Raw genomic sequence first — 6,762 nt, forward strand, 5'->3', positions numbered from 1 at the left:
TGACGTCACCACCATGCTCTGCACCAGTTCTTCCCCCCCACCCCCCCTTTACACTTCCTCTGTCTGTGGAGCCCACTTGTTGCTCGGGAAAGGCGCATGCGCGGCAGGACGCCCAGATTCCTCCCTGTCGGCCCCTCCTCCGCGCCTCCGCCCTCCCCTCCCCCCTCGCCGTGTGTGTACAACAGCTGAGACTCGGCGAGCTAATGCTGCAAGTCCAGGGTTGGGGGGGTGGAAATTAAACAAGACGATGACCTTTCCTTTCCGAGCCCGGCTTTCCCGAGTAAAAACGCATTTAAAAACCACAAGCGCATTTCCGATCCCGCTTCCCACCCGACCTCGGGCAGTGAATTTAAATGTCCTGTTTCAAATTTTCGCTGTGAATTTCATATAGAATATTACCCATTTCATCTGCAATTAAACCTTTCCTCCAGCCCCCCCCCCCTCCCCCGCCCCGGCATGGCTATTACATTCATTGCTAACAACTACTGCTAAAACACCTGCAAAATTCGCTGTTTTCCATTCTTCCAGAAACTGCCTTTTCGATTTGTTTTTGTGTACTAGTCTAGGAACCTGAGCTTCAACGACGGAGCTAAATGAATTCCGGGTGAGCTACCCCTCCCCCCAGCCGCAGTCTAAAAATTTTGGCTGAATGTCTAAAGAAGCTACGAGCACCCGGAGGCCTTTAAGGAAAACAGTCAACTGGCTGCACACAGCTGCAGTTGGGGGCAGGGAGGGAGAGCTGCTGGAGAGGCCAAACAGGTGAGTGGTTTTTACGGGTTTGATAAAAGAAGGTGGGGCAGATTTAATAATACTGATATCTCTTTGTAAAGCACAGCACAATTTACAAAGTTATTTCTCACGTGCTGTGATTTCATTCCATGGTGCCAGAAGGCTAAGCAAGCCCATGGTTTCTTTTCTGCTTACAAGATCACTGCTCCTCATACTGCTTATTGCCGAACAGATATGTTGCTCTAGTTGGGGCATTTCAACTGATTCTTTTAAATACTGGGCCTGGGGTGTTTTTTGTTGTTGTTACTGTTGTTATTTTGCCTTTTCCCCCTCATTAAAAACTGAGATAATCCTGGGTAGGGATGGAGAAAGGGAGGCTATATGGGAAATGGAGGTTCTGGAGTCTGGTAGACCAGGATGGAATTTCCTCTTCATCACTTACAGTACGACCTCACTTAACATCATCAATAGTTCTATGACCTTAAGCAAAACCAAGTTTACCATAGGCTAATTGTTATAAATGAGAGTTGGGTTCCTACAGTATTTCTTTATCAACATCACTGTTATAAAGAAATGACCTTGAAAGCAATGTCTTTATTGGAGGACCTGCTGTACTGGCTTTGTGACCTTGAACTTATCGTCACATAACCACACATCTGCAAAATGGGATAATAGCTCCCAACATATTAAAACTGTTTGAAATTTCATTTTGTTTCTTGTCACAATAGGAGGTAAGTCCACTGAGGCTTGCTGTGAGCCAGGCGCTGGTAGGTGGTTTACTTGTATCATCATTAAACCCTCAATATTGTCTACAGGTAGATTCTATTATTAACGCTGATTTCTAGGCTCAGAAAGTTAAGAGGTTAAATAACTTGCTGAAGGTCACGTGGCCATTAGAGAGGGAGCTGAGATCTGAATCCAGTAAATCTAATTTGAGATGTGACTTTGACAAGCTTGGGTTCTCAGAGGTGATTTGGGGTGCTCAAAATTTCCATCAGCCCCTCCCTTATTCTTTATTACATACAATCTCCTGTAAAGTACTATGCAAATACACCTTTATAGCCAACTCCAGTCCTCCCCTTCCAAACAGATTGAGCCACTGAGTTCTTCCAAATACAGAAGTTGTGGATCTGCCACTGCCACAGACTGTAACATAAATCACCATACAGTATGCAGAGCACAGTGCCAGGCTCATAGGAACCTGTTGGTAAGTATTGTGTATTATTAGTATTGATATTAATGTTAGTACTATTGCTAGTTAACAGGTTAAAGTACTTTGTAAATTGCATAAACTGTAAAGAACATTCTTACTATTACTACTAATTGTAATAAAGTTCAGTTGAAGCAAGAAGTATTTATTTTTATTTTGACCTTCAGAGCCTATTCCCCCATCCAGCACTCGATCTCCCACTCATTCTGGGCCCTAGGTGCGAAGGAAGAGGCGTTTTTAAGGATAGGGAGAAAGGGGAGAAGAAGAGCCCTAGGGAGCCCCTCTTTCATCTCAAAGCAGCCAGATTTCTGTTTTTGCAAAACAGTGAGCTCACTGTGCACTCCCCAACAATAATAAACTTTCCCTGGCCTGGCTGGCTCTGGGCAGTGGTTCCTCTGCAAAGAGCCGCTCCAGGAACCTTGCCTCACCCTCCCAGACTTCAGCCCTCCCCACACCACAGCTACCCTGGAGTGAGTCAAAACATAGGGCTGGGAAATGGAGTGACAGCCCGGTCAGCCCAAAACTCAGGGCTCTTTGCTTTGGCTAGATTGGTCTCCCCATTTCTTTACATTAATATTTGTACAGCCCATCCCTTTATTAAACCAAAAATACTGAGGATTAGCAACTTAGCCCCAACCCTCTAGCCAGGCTGCTAGAGAAAGCAAGTTGGATTCTCTCATAGTGTTATGTTTGATATGCGCAAACACGTCTCCATCTCCTTGTCTGTCTTCCTCTTCCCTGTTACTAAAGGATACACACACACACACACACACACACACACACACACCAACTTACCAAGTTATAAATAAACATGCATTTAAACAAACTTCCATTAAAGTCTCCTAACTCTTTAATTTAAAAAGCATAGCTCTCTTGATACCCTTCCCGCCCTCAAAAAATAAGCATCCTTTATGGAGATAAATTTTGTCTCCATTGCTTGTCTGAGATGGCCCTGTTTAGGGGTGTGCCAGCGATTGTGAGAGGGAAGAACACCGAGGTTTTGGAGATAGATTTTCCCTGAATCCCACATGACAATACTGTGTCCGCAGTGGGAAGGAACGGGCCAGTGGGAGAACCAGAGGCGCTGCTCAACTTAAGACATCAGATGGAGCGGGAGGGACTACTCTGGCGCTGGGGTCTGAGAGGCCAGCAGAGCCAAGACTCAACCAGGAGCAAGAGGAAAGAAAGGCCTGCAGCCGTCCCTTAAGGTCTTTTCTATGGTGACTGCTCCCCCCGCCCACCCCCACCCCCGGCTTGCGATCTGAGCTGGCACCCTCAGAGAACCCCGCTCTTAACTGGAACACAAGGTCAGCTCTCCACTTGGCCTTTCCGGAGGCCACAACCCGACATTAGGGGTGAGAAGGTCGCAGCGCACCCAGGCACTTCTGAGCTCCCTGCAATCTCTCTCCTCCTCCCGCCCCCGCCCGTTGTGGCCGAGATGGATCTGGCGGGGGACTCAGGCCTGGCATCCCTGCAGCCAGCTGGCTGGGTCTTCCAGGAGGCCCGGGCTGAACCTCGCGTCACCCCCGCTGCAGCGCGCGCTGCCAAGCGCTCGGGCAAGAGAAAGCCCTTTTTTGGTAACACTCAGCCCTGCCCTGAGTAGGACCCGGTTCTTCTGCCCGCTAGAGCTAGAGCCGCCTCCCGCTCAGCGGCCTCGGAGTAGAAGAAAACAAACGTCTGGGTTGGGCGCTCCTCCGGTCTCTGTAAGGGCCCCCATCCCGGTTGCCAGGAACGCCCGAGGCTGTGGGGTGAGGGAATCGAGTCAGCATGGTAATTTACACATTTCCTCCGGGGCGGGTTCGGGGGCGGAAGTATTTGCCGTTTCCTAAAGGATTAATTCTGGTATTAAAATTTTTAAAAAGTATTAGCTTAGGCCAGGACGTAGGGTTACGCAAGAGCCACTCGACCGTGAAATCCCAGGAACAACGTGATTCGCTGAGAACCTCCGGGGAGGGGAGACCGCGCCACCCGCTAAGACCTGCCCAGCCTGGGGCGCGCCGGCCGCCGGGCGCTCCCTTCAAAACTGGGTGGAAGGAAAAGGAGGACGTAGTGGTTGGTTGGTGCTGGCGCAGCAGCCGCAGCGAGCGATCAGATCTCTGACTGCTCTCTTCCTGAAGGGGCGGGAAGCAGAGCAGGGAAGTGAAGAGACGCGGGGCGGATGGGGGTGGGGGTGGGGGGGATCAGGGGGAGTCGCGTCTGGTTCCTGCTTCCTCCCCGTTTCCCTTCCTTACCAGCGTGCCAGGGCCCGGGGGAGCCCAGCGCTGTCCTCAGCAAAAGCTGATTTTTTATTTTTTTTTTTTTAGGTCCAAAAATAAAGAAGGCCTGGAATGAGCCTCCCAGGGACCAGGCCTAGAGGAAGCTCCAGACAAGGGTGCCATTCACTGACCCGGTTGGGTTAAAACAAACACCCACACTCCAAGAAGGGGGGTAGCTGGGAAGGAGGGCTTGGAGGGCCAGAGTGGGTGGAGAGCCTGGCTGGGACTGTCAAGGCCACAGGTGCACAGACCCAGGGACCCTCCACCCCACCCCGCAGGCTCATGGGCCTCGGCTGGGTGCAGGAGTGCCAGTGGGTTCCCAGCGGCCCGCGCCAGAGTTGGGGATTTCCACCCGCCAGCTTCGGAGACCCGTCGCCGCCGGCGCTTTCCTGCTGGGGCCGCCAGAAGGCGGGGCCTCAGAACGGGAAGCCCTCCCAGCGGCCTCAAGGTCCCTAGGTCAAGTCTGTTAGTGGCGGGCAGGGATCGCTGCAGTCCCTGGTTGGGGTGGATGGACCAGGACCTCCAAATATTTTGACTTGCCTGAGCTGGGCGGTTCAACCCGAAACTCAGGAGGAAGGGAGGACACTTAGGACTGAGTACATATTTACATGACCTTGTTCCACTTGGAGTTGGCTGACCCTAATGGCTGTTTGACCTTGAGCAAATGACTTGAACTTTCGTCGGTTTCTCAGTCTGTAAAATGGGAATCATTACACTGCCTCCTTTGCCTGACTCATTGGTCTGTGTGAAAAATACAATATTATAATGTACTTACTTAATCAAATGTAAGAGATTATTATGAACAATGTAATGACCAACATTTGTCTAGAGCTCTGAAGTGCATTCCCAGACATTATCTCACCAATCCCCACAGCAGCCCTGTGAGGTAGGTGTTACTTTCATCACTCTCCAGTACAGGTGAGGAAAGCAGGTCCAGAGCTGGTCAACAATGACTGGAAACCAGGTTCTCTGGCTCTAAACCCAGCATTCTTTCTTCTACCTCACCGGTTGCTAGCTTTTTTTTTTTTTTTTTGGTGGTGGTGATGGTGAGCGGAAAGATCCCAGATGCGGCTATGAAATGGCAAGAAAGTGAAATGCCTCTCTACAGGAGTATACAGATGAAGAATGCCAGTGCTGTCCCAACAGGTACAAGGTTATGCACAAACTAGCACCAGTTATTTTGGAGTTAAAATCAATTTTCAGGTAGCTTTGAGTAAAATTGTGTAGCCATGCTTCCCTGGCATCCCCTGAGACTTCTCTCTCCCTAAGTAGAAGTGATGGAGAAAAATCTGAAGCCTTAGAACCCACTGAAGTATTTAGGAACTTTAGTGAATTGCTCTTATCGGGGATGACTGCATCTTACTTTATTTTTTTAAATATTTTTATTGAATTTTAGAGAGAGAGGAAGGGAGGAGAGAGAAACATTGATAGGCTGCCTCCTGCACACCCCCTATTGGGAATGGCGCTAGCAACCTGGGCATGCATGTGCCCTGACTGGAATCAAACTGGCAACCTTTTGGTGCACAGGAGGGTACCTAACCAACTGAGCCATACCTGCCAGGGCGGGATGATGACTGCATTTTAGATGTCCACACCTAAGGAGGACCCAGGCTAAATGATGAAGGGTAGGAGGAACGTGGACAGGGTGCATTTATGATGGAAGGAACCTCTTCCAGACCCGGAGGTCATATGACACAAGTAACAACCCTTTGTTCTCACCGAATTCAGGTCATACCTACTGTGCGAACACCCACCGTCCTACACATGAGCTGGAGACCACTTGATGACTATGGCAGGCTGCTGCCCTCAAAGCATTTCTAGTCTAGGGGACGCCTATAACCCTGACAGTCAAACCTGGCCTACCTGGTAGCTCAGTTGGTTAGAGCATCATCTTGATAGGCCAAGGTCGCAGGTTAGATCCTGGTCGGGGCACATACAAGAATAAACCAATGAATGCATAAATGAGTGGAACAACAAATCGATGTTTCCCCCCCCCCCCCTTTATCTTTCTCAAGTCAATAAATAATTAAAAACAAACAAACAAAAAACCTGGCTTACCTATCACTGGAGCTAGAAATTGAGGGAGCAGGTGGCCCCCAACCCTGACTCATCTAGAGGACCACCATGCTTTAACCTGAATTTCCCTCTCTGGCCAGATCCAGAGGATTTAAGTCTGATGTGTCCTTAGTGGGTGTGAAACTACCCTCATCACTTACATTTTGTTTCAAAGCTAAAACTTGGCTGCCAGATGGCCTGGTAGGTTTCCATTCCCAACTCCTTACCTTGAGCTTTCCCATTTGCCATCCATCCAGTTATTCAAGTATTTAGTTAGAGAGCACTTTCTCAGTCCTGGGGACTTAATGACCAACCAAGCCAAATTAGCTCCAGCCCCAAATCTAGAAGCTTCCATTTCCTTCTAGATGTCCTAGTTTCCTGATGCAATAGCCCAAAAGTCACTAGAGGCACTTATTCAACACTCCCACCAGCCACATGACTGATTTAGAGCCATCTACTTATTCTCTCTGGGCCTCAACTTCCTTCCCTGTCAAGTGTTGATATTAAAACCTA

At 49.2% G+C, this 6,762-nt stretch overlaps 1 long non-coding RNA gene across 1 annotated transcript; it reads left to right on the plus strand.

Annotated features, from left to right (window-relative positions):
- The first annotated feature begins 3,531 nt into the window (after nucleotides 1–3,531).
- Nucleotides 3,532–6,380, plus strand: LOC118658465. The gene is made up of 3 exons (XR_004968330.1): nucleotides 3,532–3,709; nucleotides 4,243–5,340; nucleotides 5,923–6,380. It is a non-coding gene; the product is annotated as an uncharacterized LOC118658465 (long non-coding RNA).
- The last annotated feature ends 382 nt before the right edge of the window (nucleotides 6,381–6,762 follow it).

The sequence above is a fragment of the Myotis myotis genome, unplaced genomic scaffold, assembly GCF_014108235.1.
Source record: "Myotis myotis isolate mMyoMyo1 unplaced genomic scaffold, mMyoMyo1.p scaffold_m19_p_1, whole genome shotgun sequence".
Lineage (NCBI taxonomy): Eukaryota > Metazoa > Chordata > Mammalia > Chiroptera > Vespertilionidae > Myotis > Myotis myotis.